Source organism: Peromyscus maniculatus, chromosome 15, assembly GCF_049852395.1.
Source record: "Peromyscus maniculatus bairdii isolate BWxNUB_F1_BW_parent chromosome 15, HU_Pman_BW_mat_3.1, whole genome shotgun sequence".
NCBI lineage: Eukaryota > Metazoa > Chordata > Mammalia > Rodentia > Cricetidae > Peromyscus > Peromyscus maniculatus.
In genome coordinates, this window is record NC_134866.1 from 9533112 (window position 1) to 9550069 (window position 16958).

The 16958-nt window shown below is 41.1% G+C and overlaps 1 protein-coding gene and 1 non-coding gene across 7 annotated transcripts in view; one reads left to right on the forward strand and one right to left on the reverse strand.

Annotated features, from left to right (window-relative positions):
* Positions 1-16958, reverse strand: part of Ctnnd2 (catenin delta 2) — an 881165-nt gene that overhangs the window by 298098 nt on the left and 566109 nt on the right. The gene's annotated exons all lie outside the window — the stretch shown is intronic.
* Positions 9994-10112, forward strand: LOC121822983 (5S ribosomal RNA). The gene has a single exon (XR_006064286.1). It is a non-coding gene; the product is annotated as a 5S ribosomal RNA (ribosomal RNA).

The window sequence follows — 16958 nt, forward strand, 5'->3', positions numbered from 1 at the left end:
AACAATCTGTAATGTGAGTGAGAAGCAAGCCTTCTGGAAGCAGCCTGTCAGGGTTGGTTTCAGTGAGATCACTGAGTGTGACAAAGGACACTGGGTCTCAGAGAGTGACCTGCTTAGGTGGGAAATGATGGAGGCAGGGATAAACCCATCATGTCCATAAGTCGACAGAAAAGTTAATGAGAGAATCCACGCAGCCTGCTTAGCAATATCCACCTGAGAAAGGAAATTGGATATTTATTGTCCCTCATCTGTGACTGACCTTTAGCCTCTGAAGATGCAAGAGAACAGGTTTGTGGTACACAGAAGCCCTCCCATCCCAGCTTCTGTCATTTGACAACTGTCTGGTCCATCACAACAGAGGCAGGAGTGGACAGATTTCCTGACTTAGCTGGTCTTGACCAAAATAACTAGGGCACTTTGTTTAAACCCAAATCAAACCAAACCCCAAATTATTTATTTATAAAAAAATCTAAATTTCAGTGAAAGTTTACATTATGACCATAACCATACTGAGCCAGACCACAGAAAGCAGCCCATGGTATTTTAAAAGCTGACATGGATTTAGAAGTTAAATGTGAAGAGAGATCCAAGCATTTGGTCTCACAAAGATGGCATGCAGGTGGGGTCTGATACAAACACCAAATAAGGGTAAACACTTATCTTTAAAAAAATGCCTCTTTTTAGAAACTGCTACCAGAGCTCCTCCCTGGACTTGCCCTTTGCAATCTCCCTGCAGAGTAAGTTTTACAGGAGTAATCCCCTGCCCCAAGACACTCAGACTGTCATCATCCATCCTTACATAGTCCCAAAGGCAGACATGCTCAGAACCACACATCTATTCAGCAATTCCAATTTATAAAATCATACTCCTGATGGAAAAATTTAAGACATGGGATCTTGAGCTATGAGGCTGGGTTAATCGTGGGAATGTTAACCACACAACAATTAATGTCAAAAGGGTTCTCACGGAACTCTAAGTCAGAAACTAAATACCCAGAATGAAGTAGACGACATTTGCACTAATCCCTCAATTTTGAGTCAAGTTTCCATGAATATAGAAATTACTTGAGATAGTTACTTTCAGACCTTCCTCCAAACGGGGCTGTTTTATTTTAATTTTGTTCATAAGCAAAAAGTATGAACACTGTATGATTTTTCTCCATTTTCCCCCCGAAGTTCTGACATCCAACTGTTCACCTGTACGCCCAGAGACTCACACATTAAAGTTGTATGTTATATAATGAGTCTATAGCAACTGATAAGTGCTGGTGACATACACCATGCAACATGTGACATGGGCTGTCAGACACATGATTGTATTCCCATGAGCCTATTATAGACATTCAAGGAAAACAATCGGGTAGAAAGAAGAACATAAACCCAGGACTCTAATGCGCAGTCTTAAAAATTCTCCTGCTTTCCTGGTGTCATATTTCTGGTTAGACTGATTTCTACACAGTGGGGAACAATAGATATGAGCCTGTGAAAACTACAGGCTCCTGCTTCAAAACATGGCACCATTAGAAGCAGCTTTAGGAAGGCTCCAGCTCTTTTCTCCTGAAATGAGTATCCAGCATTGTGCTTCTGGGCTGTGCCTCTTAATACTTCCTTTGTGTGGCTTTATTGGATTATTGCAACCCAATCCTTATTCCTTATTATGGCAAGAACCCTTAAAACAGCAGATAAGAAATATCCATTAACAAAACCCTGGTAGATGAGAGCTAACCAAATAATAGCTGATGCAAATACCATGTGTAACCAAAATAAAAATATTTGTGGAAATTAAATTGTATTTAGTAACATACCAATAATTACCATGCCTTATCACTCGGCAATAAAATAAATATGTAAGATAAGAAAAGGAGCATATTTGATGTCTCTATTTTAGCTCTGTGTTTTAAGTACTTAAAAGAATGAGCTAAATATGAATATTAACACCATCATTCAACCCACCCAATCATAGCTTTGTGTATATATAAATAAGTGAAAAACAATCACCTTGTGAGAGTGGTACATGGAAAGTCTATTTATTCAGTTCTGAATCATTTTTAAAATACCATTTGTGATTAATAAATGGTCCTTATTGCCCATGAATCAGTTGCAGTCTACAGTTGGAAAAAAAAATCACCCCTCCACACATGTGTATGTATGTGTCTGTGAATACATTTCACTCAGGAGCAAAGTAAACATATCCTGATACATCATCTATAGAGTGTATTGACCACTAACAGTCTGAGAAGATGTGCAATAATCACTTTTAAAGAACAAAGTTACATCGAGAGGACAAAGAACTTTTTGATGATTCTAATTAGCGATTTTCTGAGTATTTGCCTCCTTCCTTTCCTCCACACATATGGTACATTTCCAGACAGTGAACAAGATAAAAACAGCAGTGATAATGATAACATTACCTGCTTTAATCTGGAGCCTAACATCAATCATTAGAGGAGCTTCATTACTATCATAAAAGATTTTATATTTAGATGAACAGAGAATATTGGATTTGGATGATACATTGGGAAGAATCGTGGTTTGTCTTTGAGAATCTGATATTACTTATAAAACTGGGTGTAATTATCAGATGAGTCCTCACTCAGGGCTATCTTAAAGGGGAGGAGCAAGGGAGAGAAGGGTGGGGAGTGTTCTGAGATGTGGACCATCCCACTTAGCCTAAGGAGAAAACAACTCTTGTTGAGTGTAATTCAAACTCTCTGTCCTCAGATACAATTCCTAAACTCTTTTCATCATGTAAATTAGAATACCAAGTATTTAAAAATATTGCAAAGATAACTGTGACTAAATACATAGATGATCAGAAAACAACTGGAGTAGCATGAGGCTGTTATATGAACAAATTACGTCATTTCTCTGTTTGATCACTGGCCAGTCAATTCAGTACACCACCACAGCTATCCATGTGATTTTTACAACCATTGATGGCACCTCACATTGTTGGTTCTTTGCCTGGAGATATTGCTCTGAACATACTATTTTTCGAAGGACATATGCCTTTGAATCAATGTTTTATATATATGTTGCATCAAGACCCATAAAGAAATCTATGTTAGAGTCATACAAACATGTGTGATACCTCTTTTCCAAATCACCAAACCAAACCATGCTTGCCATATCTTTTCCAAATCACCAAACCAAACCATGCTTGCCATATGGTGGCCTTTATAATCTGTTTTATCCTGTTAAATACTAATAAAGGCTCTCTATACTAACTTGAGCACTCAGTATTGAACAGTCCTTACATTATCAGATCATGACTCTTGTTGCACAATGCAACTGTCTCATAAAAACACTATTAAATTTCATTGGCCTCAAGAGGATTCAAACAAATATCCTATGAAAACATGGCAGGACAAAATACCTATAAGTCTGAGAAAAATGTTAGAATTATACTCATGAATATTTACCTTATTGGTATATTAAAAGAGGGTTGACTATTGGTCACATATGAGGCCACCTCCTCCTTTTATATGCCCTATGAGCTAAAAAGGGCCTTCACACCACAAAGGGTTAAGAAAACAAATTACCCAGTTGAAAAATGGGCAATGGCTCTGAACAGATAGTTCTCAATATAAGAAATAACCTGGAAACAACCTAGATGCCCCTCAAGTGAAGAATGGATAAAGAAAATATGGCACATATACACAATGGAGTACTACTCAGCAGTAAAAAACAATGATATCATGAAATTTGCAGGCAAATAAATGGAACTAGAAAATATCATCTTGAGTGAGGTAACCCAGACTCAGAAGGGCAAACATAGTATGTACTCACTCATAAATGGATACTAGATGTGAAGGAAGAGATGGCCAGACTGCAAACCACAACTCCAGAGAGGCTAGCTAACAGGGAAAGACCCTAGGAGGGACACATGGATGACCCTGTGAAGGAGAAGTGAATGAGAGCTACTTGAGTGGACTGGGTGTGTGTGTGGGGGTGCTGGCAGAGGGCAAGGAGTGGGGGATGAGAACATAGGGAAATGGGAGGGTCAAGCTGGAACAGGGACAGAGTGGGAGGGCAGGGAGGAAGATACTATGATAGATGAGGACATCATGGGAATAGGAAGAGGCAGGGTGCTGGGGAGGCTCTCAGGAATCCACAAGGATGACCCCACCTTGGTCTGCTGGTAGAGGGTGCCTGGACTGTTCTACTCTAGTGACCAGCCTAGCAAATAACCTGGCTGTCATCATAGAGCCTTTGTCCAGTGACAGATGAAGGCAAATACAGAGATCCACAGCCAGGCACCAGGCTGAGCTCTGGGAATCCAATTGATGAGAGAGAGGAGAGATACTGCAGACGAGGGACATCGAGATCATGATGGGAGGATGTGCAGAGATGACACTAATGGAAACCCATGAACTATGGACTGGTGGCTTTGGAGCCCTCGTGGGACTGGACTAGGCCCTCTGGATACGGAAGACGGTTGTTTGGCTTGAACTTTTTGGGGGGCACCCAGGCAGGGGGATCAGGATTTGTCCCCAGTCTATGGGTAGGCTTCTGGAACCCAGTGCCTATGGTGTGACACCTTGCACAGCCTTGGTGCAGTGGGAAGGGGCTTGGACCTGCCTAGGCTCAGTGTGCTGGGCTCTGCTGACTCCCCATGGGAGACCTCGATTTGGGGGATGTGGGGATGCAGGGTGGCTTGGGAAAGAGGGCTGGGAGTGGGAGGAGGGAAGGGGGGGTATCTGTGAATAGTATGTGGAGTGAGTAGAAAATTTCTTAATAAAGAAAATGGAAAGAAAAAAGATTCACTAATGCAATAGTTAACAAAAAATTGTGGGGGTAACCAACCAAGATCTCATTGGAATTAAAGTCTACTCCATGAGGTGGAACTCGTTTCTGACATTGTTTGAGTGGCCAAGAACCTGAGACTAGATAGGCCATAGACCTATGGTAAAACCAAATACTAGTGTGCTGCTAAAGGAACATAGCAATAAAATGACTCCTAACGATATTCTGCTATGCTCATAGGTCAGTGCCTTGCTCAGCCATCATCAGAGAAGCTTCCTCCTGTGGTAGATGGAAACCAACACAGAAACCCACAGTTCAACAACTTGCAGAAAGTGAGAGACTTTGGAACACTCAGCCCTACATATAATGGCTTCATCCAATCCCTTCTCTCAGGGCTCAGGGAACCTTGTGGAAGAGGAGACGGAAAGACTGTAAGAGCTGGTGAGGATGGAAGACACCAAGAAAGCAAGGCCTTCTAGATAAAATAGAGCTGATACTCACATGAACTCATAAGAGACTGTCAGCATGTATAGGGCCTGCACAGGACTGGGCCAGACAGTGTCCCGTGCTGAGAGGGGAAGTGGACACAGGTCCTCCTCCCTAACACAGAAGCTAGCTCCAGTTGATAACCTTCTGCAAAGGAAATATTAGGTTTTTTTTTTTTTTTTTTCTAATAGAGTCTCACTGGGTATACAAACTACACTTAAGGGTTGGCTCCGGCTCCTGCAGTAGATGTCAACAAAAAACAAACTCAATGCAATTTTTGGAGGTTTTTGTTTTTTTGTCTTAATGCGAGCTCTCTCTCTCTCTCTCTCTCTCTCTCTCTCTCTCTCTCTCTCTCTCTCTCACACACACACACACACACACACACACACACACACACACACACACTGTCTGCCCCTCCCCCTCTGTCTGTCTTTCTTTCCCTTACAGGATTTTTTGCTTATATATTATAGTTTCTGGTTTTCTGTTTTTATGGGATTCCTGTCTATATGAATGTATATGTCTCTGCAACTACATGTGTTCCTTGTGTGTTTTCTTTTGCTCTTTTTTCTACCTGTTTATTCATTTTGTCCTATTCTGGCCTGTTTGTTTTTACTTTATTTTATTTATCTTTTTTTTTTTTTAAATATGCCTGTTTGTTTTCTAATGAGAGAGAGTGAGCAAGAAAGGCAGTGAATTTGAGGAGGAGCTGGGGTAGGGGAAACCATAATCCGAATATATTGTTTTAAAAAAATAAATTTTAATTAAAAAAAGCACTGAGTGTCTATATGTATGCTTGTGAAATGAATATAAGAGAGGCATGACTGGCTGAGCTACGAGCCTCACGCTCTTCTGTACTACACCTGCAAGATTTTCTCTGCTGGCTGAATGAAACAACCCTCCTCCAAACACGAGTTCTCTTGAGCTAAGGTGAGGCAGATATCTTTGTTAAAAATAACTAGGTATTATTTTTTATTAAGAGTCATAAGCTCAAAGGAAAACTGGGCTTTTCATCCAATAAAATTTCTTTCTAACGAATTCCCCTGACCTCTTGGGAAGCTTCACACCTCTGCAGTGGGAGGCATTCCACTTAATGAGCAACTCAGCAAGTGAACGCTTCCTGCTTTCCTGGCAACGGCAGCTGATTCCCAGTAGCTCCCACTCCAGGGCCCAGTAGATGGTATTACTGTGCAGCCTTGTGTTTATTACAGTCAAGATGCGGTAGTCTGCTTTTGTGTTGACACGAAGCATCATGATTTGGCTCGGTATATTATTTTCTCTCAGAAAACAACAAAAACAAACATTTTGCTTTATTGTGTCAAGTTTTCCTACAAGGATGTGTTGCTCTCTTGAGTATTCAGGTTTTAAAATTTAGCACTGGGAAAGGAAGACACAATCTGATGTCTACGTAGATTTCTCAGGGAATACTTATGCTTTTAATTCTTACTCTGTTGTGATGTGATTCCTGATCCACTCTCCCATGCTCTCCCACTCTCAGAATCACAATTCTGCAGGACTCCTTGATGAAAAGCTTCAACCCATGTTGCATACCCATCAGTCACTTTCTCCTAATTGGGGGAGGAGACGAGGTCTCTAATTGGGATCTTCACTGAAACTGCCATCAACCTGCAACCAATGCTGGGTAGCTTTGTGAAATCTAGCCTTTCATGATGATGGTGAAACATTGTCCCCTAATCCCTTGAGCTCATAGACACTGGGGGTTTGTGGGGCTGCTTTGGGCACTTACTAAATTCTGTTGATCTTATGTCTGTTGTAGCAAAACCAAAAAGCTTTTTAATAGAAAACTATTGTATCAAACCTCCATTCCTTGTGGTCACACTATGCAGTAAACAACATATAACAGTAAAATCATTAGACAAGCTTAAGGCAGGGAAAAAAGCATCTACTCAATATCACATTAAAAATGCACTTTGGAGAATAATTAGAAAATACAACAAAATAAAAGTTTTTTGCAAAAATGTAGCTGGATTAAAAAAATAAGAGCAACACCAAGACATATTAACATTTTACTGGAACAAGATTTATTTGCAATTGATTTTAACATAGTCTTGCAGAACAAGTTAAATTAAATATGATATATTTAGAAATAGATTATAAAGCCTCAAAATAAAGTATAATAATTAAAAAACATCTTTTATGCATAAAATATTCTAACTTGGTTTTGCTTTTAAATCTCTGATTAAAATATGTTTTTAATATAAGTAGTTTCTTTAATCAAAATAATTGTTTTCTAAGGACAAGCCTGAGGCAGGTTGGAAGCACAGCTTTAAATGGAAGCCCTGAAAGACAGAAAGAATTTGTTTAGCTAATGCACATAACTAGTTTACCTAGTTAAACAGAAAAACAGTAATTTGACGGTTCCTGGGCATTTTTCTGAGTGCATTTCATTTAACATATGTTTCTGAGATGGCTCAGAACCCAGGGGAAGCCTATCTCAGTAGCATGGGGCTAGAATCCCAGCACTCCAATGGCACGATGGGAGACAGACTCTGGAAGACTGCACAGCAGCTGACCTGGCAGGTGGGCAACTGTGAACAAGAGACCTCATCTCCAATGAAGTATCAGGTGAAGACTCACAACGGAAAAGGTCATGTGACCATCTCCAGCACATCGTGGCACCTGTGCAACCATGCACAGGCATGTGCCTACACACACACACACACACACACACACACACACACACACACACACACGATAAAGCAAAATCTCATGAGTAGGTGAGAAAAGCAAAAGAGCTGTCTTTCAAGTTCTCAGGACGAAACCCTACTCTGGCTAGGATGTAAGGGTGGGGTCCACTATTCTCAACAGGCCCTACTGAGTGCAGGCCCTGTCACAGGGCTTCATGTGGGAACCACTTTATTTCATCTTTACTATAGGTGATAAGACATGTGATACCACTATCTCCACTTTAAAGATGGGGAAAATGAGACACAAAAATACAAGCAAGTGGTCCAAGTGAACCTTAGTGGCCGCATTGAAGACTTAGGACATCGATGCCAGATGTCTAATGCTTCACCATAGTATTCCCTAACGACTGTTCAACATTAGCAGTGGTGAAATCAGGAAAGAAACCTTATCCCTAAAACTCTTCTATTGCTCTAGTTGGCTGCAAATCAGCCAGTTCAAATCTTAATGTCCTCTCTCTCTCTCTCTCTCTCTCTCTCTCTCTCTCTCTCTCTCTCTCTCTCTCTGTGTGTGTGTGTGTGTGTGTGTGTGTGTGTGAGAGAGAGAGAGAGAGAGAGAGAGAGAGAGAGAGAGAGAGAGAGAGAGAGAGAGAGAGAGAGAGCCCACTTTTCCACCATTGCTGAGGAGGAGGTGTAAGGTGCAATTCACCTCATTGGGCTGCTCCAGTCACCCATCATGAAGGAGACCCCAGCCTGAGAAAGCACTCAGTGAAACAGATGTACCATCCTCTCTCTTGCACTCCACAAGCACAACCTATGCTGGTTCCTGCTACTTCATAAACCCCTGCAGCTCTACAGTTAAAGAAAATGAAACTTTGAAATGGCTAGAATTGAAGACTGAGATGATTGCAAATCAATCAGGATGCTCTTTTGTACCAACCCATGGGGGAATGCATTGAACAGAACGTATTTCTTCAATAGACATTTTACTAATTGTGTTTTCTAGACACTTTAATTCCATCAAGAGAAACATACAATTTGCAGACTGCAGAATATCTGATTTTAATTCCCACGTCATCTATTTTCGGGACATAGTTTTAAAAAATACAGTTAAAACACAGTCTTACTTGTGTTTTTGAAACACAAGTAAGTATTTTTGAAGAATTTTATTTATATAATTATTTTAAATGGTCTGACTTTCCAGAACATAAAACAATGGTATGTTAATCTAAAACAAAATGCATCTCAAATTACAAAAACATGTGGAGCGAGTTGAAAATCTGCTTTAAACAAAATAGTATACCTACATACTATTCCTAGTACCTGCTATTGTGTCCTAGTCAATAAAATTAAAGATCTCAAGACAAAAATTTTAGGGTGGATTCAATAACATACACCCTATAAGGGAAAGGAGAGGGAGTCTGAGATGCAAAGAGAACCTGGGAGGAAGGCAACATGACCACATGAAGACAAAGGAGAAGAATGGGCTAAGAAGAGCTGAGACAGCTCTCAGGGGCCTGTTCATGCCTTGACTTTAGATCACTGGCCTCTAGGAATGTGAAAAGAGATGTTTCTATTGATTCATGCATCAAATATTATGACAATTTCTTTTGACAGCCCTAAGAAACAAGCAAGCTCTGCACTTGAAGATAATAAGCATGCAATAAAAGTATGTATTATGTAGCACAACTTGAACGTGACCCTGAGTCTTTGTCTATTTTCTTCTTCCTGGAGCAATGAGAGAAAATACTTTTGATTACATTTATTATTTATTTGTAAGTATGTGTTCTGGCAATGGGGGGGGGAGACACACACACATGTGTGTGTGTGTGTGTGTGTGTGTGTGTGTGTGTGTGTGTGTAAGCATACAGACATAAGACAGAGGATAGCTTGTGGAAGTCAGTCATCTCCTTCTGTGACATGGGTCCTGGGATCGAACTCAGGTCATCAGACCTACTGGCAAATACCTTTACCTGCTGAGCCATCTCACCAGCCCAAGAAGAAATATTGGTAAAAATCATCTTCTAAGCATGACCTGTTCTACAAAGCTTATTAGAAATGTGGGTTCTTAATAATATTTATGTTTTTAAAACTCTCACTTGTGTCGAGAACACAAGTGTTCTACGGCCATATCACCCTGAATGCGCCGGATCTCGTCTGATCTCGGAAGCTAAGCAGGGTTGGGCCTGGTTAGTACTTGGATGGGAGACTGCATGGGAATACCGGGTGCTGTAGGCTTAAAAAAAAAAAAATAAAAAATAAATGAATAAAAATAAAACTATCACTTGTGTCGAGAACAGAACCCATTTTTTTCTCTCAATTTTACAATTTGCTTTTTCAATTAAGAGCAAAAACAGTTTATAAAAACTAGAACTTACTTGTTAACTAAAAAATTACCTAGGGGGTTGGGAGATGGCTCCATCATTACATATTTGTCATGTAAACATGAGAACCTGAGTGTGGATCCCTGGCATCCATATCAAATTCCAGGAACAACAGTGCTTGCATTCAAGATTAGTTCTGGGGAGCCAGAGACCGGAGATCCCTGGAGCTGACTGGCCATACAGACTAGTCCAAACAGTGACCTATGTTTCAGTAAGAGACTATCTCAAAAAATAAAATACAAAGCTACTGAGTAAAACATCTGACATTGACCTCTGACCTCCATATGTACCAGCACACATGTGCACTAGAAACATGTATATACACCACACACACACACACACACACACACACACACACACACACACACACTTCTTAAGAATTTCACAACACTTGATGTATAGAAACTCCACGGGCCAGAGACCAAGCACTATTTCAGATGGGTTACGATGTCTTCATTTCTCTTAACTTTGATGCTTTTGATGTGAGAGAAAACAGTACTTCCACTACACCTTCCTCCATGTCTTATCACAGCTCTGCTCTTTTGCAAACTAATGTCCCTAAAGGATACACTGGTTTGAAAATGTTTCTGCCAACACCCACGGCAAGCACTAAATTTCTCATGTAGCAACGTTGCGAGGTAGAGCCCACTAGGAAACCAAGGGGCTCACGGGGACAGACAGCCCTCGTGATTGGACTTGGACCGATGCCTTCCATGTCAGTGTGAGCTCTCCCTTTCATAAGACTGGATCAGTGACCACGAGACTGGATCACTGAGAAATAAAGTAACCCTTCACTTGTACATTTTCTCACATGTCCGCTCGCCTCCCTTATACACACCAGGAGTCAAGCGGAAGGCTCTTGGTAGTCCAGGCTTAGACGTCTCAGACTCCCAAATCAAGAGCAAAAATGGACCTGTTATCATCTGGGTATAGAACATCCCCCAAGGGCTCATGTGTTGAATGAAGGCTTGGTCCGAACCTGGTGGAACTAATCACAGAGAGGTGACTGCAAGGGTTTTTCCTTTCTCCACTCATTACCTGAGGGAATTCATAAAAACTTACAACAGTTTCTGGAGGGTAAAGGAGGTTCTTGACTAAAGATCCAATGTGAGTTGCCACCTCGTGTTCCTGTTCTGCCTGCCATGATAGATTGTATACTTTAGCTGTAAACCCAAAGAGACTCTTCTCCCCTGAAGTTGATTTTATCAGGTACTTCTTCAAAGAAGTGAAAAAGTGACTACCACACCTCCCATGCTTGATCAAGCAATGTTGACTGGTAGTCAGCCAACCAGCAGTGGGGATACACTTGGAGATATCAGTCTGTGTCACTGTCATTGGTCAGCTCCATTAGGTGCTCAAGAGGATGCAATTCCCACCTGATGTTCACATTTGATCCCTTTCGGTCACATCACCCTGTAGCAGGAATCTTGAAAGGTCTTATTAGTAAAATCAAACCTGATGCCAGTTATTGGGGTGAATGCTGGAAGATCAGAGAAGCAGAACAAGCCACAGCCACTTCACCTTGCCAGTACCTCAGCTGATCCTGTTTCCTCAGACTGGAAGCTTCTCAGTTCTCATTCAGAATGAATCTCAGCTGAACTATTGCTCAAAAGCCTAAATGCTTAACCAGCTCTAGTTCCTGGTCCTCACACCTTATATACCTTTCTGCTTTATGCTATCACTTCCTGGTATTAAAGGCTCACTTCCTGGGATTAAAGGCGTGTGTCACCATGCCTGGCTGTTTCCAGTGTGGCTTTAAACTCACAGAGATCCAGATGGATCTCTGCCTCCCAAGTGATAGGAATAAAGGCGTGTGTGCCACATTGTCTGGCCTCTATATCTAGTGGCTGTTCTGTTCTCTGACCCCAGATAAGTTTATTAGGGTGCACAATATTTTGGGGAACCCAATACCACTACATCACCCAGCTGCACGCCTAGCAGAAAGTGGACGCTACATATTTATTACTGGTTGTTAAATTGGCAAAGAAGGCACCCTCTATAGGTTGCCTCCAGGGACCTGAGAATTGTGACATCCTCCCTCCCAGAAGGAAACATCTGATTTAGGTATAGAATGGGAATACTATGCATTGCTGTGGAAATCACTGAGAAGTTGTTCTGCCAAGCTCCAAGTCCCATTCAGGTGAATGTGATGGCCTTGGTTAACAACAGATGTGAACTACTCTACTGGGATCTACCTCCTACTGCACACGGGATACAGAAATGGCTTTTGGGTCTCTAGTTGCTAGGCAATTAACATTGACTCAGATCAGCCAGGCAGGTTGATTTGCATATCTTTTTTGAATCAATTAATTGTGATTAAAATTAGGCTTTCATATGCAAATTTTTCTTGCAATTAATATTTACAGAGCAATGAACCATGAGTTAATTTAACACTATTACTATTTTAATTGTTCCTATCAGCTTTAACTCAAACATTAAATGACAACAAGTAAAGATTCTGCTATTGTGTGGTCCCCTTAAGGATAAATTTCCTAGAGAACTTTTACTCCAAACTCAAAAAAACCAAGGTCACATTTGTCCCAATCAAGCATTCTCTCTCCCTCTGATTTGTTAAGATAAAAATCTGATAAATTAAGACCCTGGATCTATCCTAACAAGCTCAGGTGGTTAAGGATGCAATGGCTGGTCTTTCAGCAACTAGAACATGTTTTGCTATTTTTAGAGTTATTATTTTTTTTTTTTGCCACTGCCTCTAATGTTTTTACCATGTATGTTTGAGAAATTCCAAGGAACTTTTACCTAGACTATCTAATCATTACTCAACTCTCAGAAAAAATCGTGATTTTTAGTTAGATAAAATATGGATGCCCCTCTGCTCCAGTAATATAATTGGAATCTCCTGCCCATGTCCACTGTAGAGGGAAACTTCTGGAATTTTCCATGTTTTAAGAAGCATTGCTAAACCAACACTTATATCGTCCCTTTTATCAATATAAGGACAATCTAAACAAATATATGACTATTCAGAAATTTCTAGGAAATGGAAACTAAGTAACTCCCACTTAACTGATTCAGTATTGACAATATCTTGCAGCACTTAGGAGGTTCAGTCCTCCAGGTAGAAGGCAGCAATGATACAATGATGGTGTAGGAACCTCCGGAAATACATGGCCAAGAGTGAAGCAAAGGTCATTCTAAAAATCATGAAGGATGGATATACAACATAAAACAAGAGCTAGTGACAGCATCTGGGAGTTCAGGGAGACACTGATGTCACAGCATGTAGTTAAGAAGTAATAACAGAGATCAGAGAGGCAAGAGTACCAGAAAATAAGTGATTTAGGAACAAAGTACCATCAGCATTTCACATGATACACAAAATAAGTTGAAAATCCATTTAAGAACAAATCTGTTTCTGTGGGTTTCTTGTTGTGTCCTTGCACCCTCTGCTCCCATAATCCTTCCCCCGCATCTTCCACAGAATTCCCTGAGGTCTGCCTAATGTTTGGCTGTGGGTCTCTGCATTTGTTTCCATGAGTTGCGGGGGTGAAGCCTCTGATTAACAGTTGGACTAGGCAACGATCTATGAGTAAAGCATAATATCATTAGGAATCATTTCATTGACTTTTTATTTCTTTTTTGTCAGTCATATTTGATTCTATCCTAGGTCTCTGGGCTGTCCAGCCTCTGGGTTCTGGCCCTCCAGGCTGTGTCAAGAGTTGGCTCCCTCTCTTAGTATGGATCTTAAGCTGGACCAGTCATTGGTTGACCACTCTGATAATTTCTGTGCCATCTTTTGCACAGCATATCTTGTAAGCAGGGCAAATTGTAGGTCAGAGGTTATGTGGCTGGGCTGTGGTTCCAATCCCTCCACTAGGAGTCTTGTCTGGTTACAGAAAATGGCTGGTTCAGGCTCCCGGGGTCCTAGGAGCTCACGGAGAATGAACTGACAACCAGGGAGCCTGCATGGGACAGACCTAGACCCTATGCATCTATGTTAGAGTTGTATAGCTTGGTCTTCTTGTGGGACTCCTAACAGTGCGAGCAGGGGCTGTCTTTGACTCTATTGCCTGCTTTGGGGACCCTTTCCTCCTACTGGGTTGCCTTTTCCAGCCTTAATAGGAATGGAGGTGCCTAGTCTTAGTGCAATTTGATATGCCATGGCTGGCTGGTATCCATGGGAGACCTTCACTTTTCTGAAGGGAAAGGAGAAGTGGAAGGGGTGGGGGTAAGAAGGGAGATTGGAGAGAGGGAGGGAGAGAGGGGAAACTGTGATAGGGCTGGGAAAATTAATAATAATAATAATAGTGATAATAAAAGAACAAATCTGAAGGATTAAGTTTTTAAAATTCTGAGGGAAAAAAAACAGGACTCTGACACTAAGACTAGCATAAAGGAGAAAAACAAAACTGGACTATGTTAAAAAGTAAAAGTTAAAAGATTCAGATGAGAATCGTCATGAACAGAGAGAATAGGCAAGGATAACGATTCATCAAGGACGTGCAGCTGCTCCCACGGACACTAATGATGGCTCTCACTGACAAACCAAGCAAGTCCAAGTCTGTCGCATATATAAGTTTTTAAAGAAAATACAACAGGGGCTGGGGAGATAGCTCGGTGGGAAAGTGTACTTGCCTTGGAAGCCTGGGGATCTGTGTTCACATCCCCTAAAATACCCACATAAAAATGCCAGGAATGGCTGTCTAGGTATAGAACCCCAGCATTGGAGGGTGAGGCAGAGAGAAGCAGATCTCAAGATCTCCCTGGATAGCTAACTGATCTAGCCAAAACGGCGAGCCTCCAGTAAGCCAAAGACCCTGTTGCCAGGCAATAATGCAGAAAACAGTAGAAGATGATGCTCAGTGTCCTGCTCTGGCACATGTACACCCTTGCACTCTCATATGCATTCAACACACACACACACACACACACACACACACACACACACACACAAAAAAAAAATAAATAAAAAAAAAAGTACAAAACAAGGAAATAGGTAATTGTATCAGTCTCACTTTAAAGACCAGAAACAGACTTAAAGAAATAAGGATTAAGTTCATGTAAGGAAACAGGACTAGTATGTTGGGACTTTATACCCAGGTGGCCTACTTCCAACACTGTTACTCCTAATCCTGTACTAGAATAGGGTTAGGTAGGCATGAACAATTTAGATACTTCCTGTTCTCAATGAATGCTAAACACTGAACATAATAGAAGAAATGCAAATTGAAGCAACCAGCTCATCAAGTGGATAAAAATGAAACTGGCTGAACAAATTGAAGCAACCAACCCATCAAATCTGCAAGTACTTAAAAAGCTGATTAAGAATTGGCACATACGGTAAAACAGGAACTGACATAGGTCCGCAGCAGATGCAGAAATGAAGCAAGCATTTCAGAAGACAATGGAGGATAACCCTTCATTTAAAGATGGAATACCTCTATCCCAGCAGTTCAACTGCCTTAGGGACATATGTCAGCACTGGCCTAAGAACAAATTCTTTGTGCTTAATGTCCATTTTCATTTCAGTGATATAACACCATGATCAAGGGCTGGAGAGATGGCCCAGGGGTTAAGAGCACTGGTTGCTCTTTCAGAGGACCCAGGTTCAATTCCCAGCACCCACATGGCAGCTCACAACTGTCTGTAACTTCAGTTTCAGGGGATCTGATACCTTCACATCAATGTACATAAAATAAAGTTAAATAAATTACCAAAACCAACAAAACACCCACCATGACCAAAAGCAATTTGAGGAGGAAAGTGTTTATTTCATCTGCTAGCCTCTAAGTCAATCACTGAAGGAAGCCAGGGCAGGGATGTGGATGCAGGACCTGGAGTAGATCACGGAAGAATGCTACTTTACTGACTGCTTCTCATGGCTTGCTCAGCCTGCTTTACTATAGCACCCAGGACCACCAGGCCAGGAGTGGCTCTGCCTCAGTGAGCTGGGTCATCCCACATCATCAAGCAAGAAAATGCACCACACGTTTATCAACAAGCCTATCTGGTGGGTGGTGGGGGCATTTTCTCAATTGAGGTTCCCTCTAGGTTGTATCAAGTTGACAAGTAAGACAAGCATGACAAATATCAATGTATCTATTGATCAGACAACTGATAAGGAACTACAGCTTATACACCTGATAAAATACTACAAAGCAGGAAGAAGTAATGAAATACGCATTCACAATACTGAATGGACAGAACTCCAGAGTGAAGCTTCAAGTATGATCTCTGGTATGTGTAACATGACAGTCAATGATCACAGAATCCAGAGATCTCTGGTACATATAGCATGACAGTCAATGTGATGTGTCACCTAGACTAGACTACAGAATCCACACCCTCAGTCAAACATTATCCCAGCTGTTTCTGTGAAGGTGTTTAGCTGAGAATAGCATTTACATTAGCAGATGGACTAGTGGAGATGACCTAGGGCCTAGGTGAGCCTAATTCAATCAGCTGAAGAGGATGTTCTGCTCAGAAGATGTACTTCTTCCAACAGACTGTCTTCACACTTGAACTCTCTTATGGATCTTTAACCTGCAAGCCTATCTGCAGGTGTGAGCTTGTTCAAACTCCACAGAGTCATGAGCTAGTTCTTCAGTATAAATGTCATCCTGTTTGTCTGTCTGTCTATGTATCTATCATCTATATCTTATGTTGGTTGTTGATGCAGAGAATACTAACATTTAGATGATGTAAGGTTTTAAAAGACACAAAGTGACTGACAGGCAAG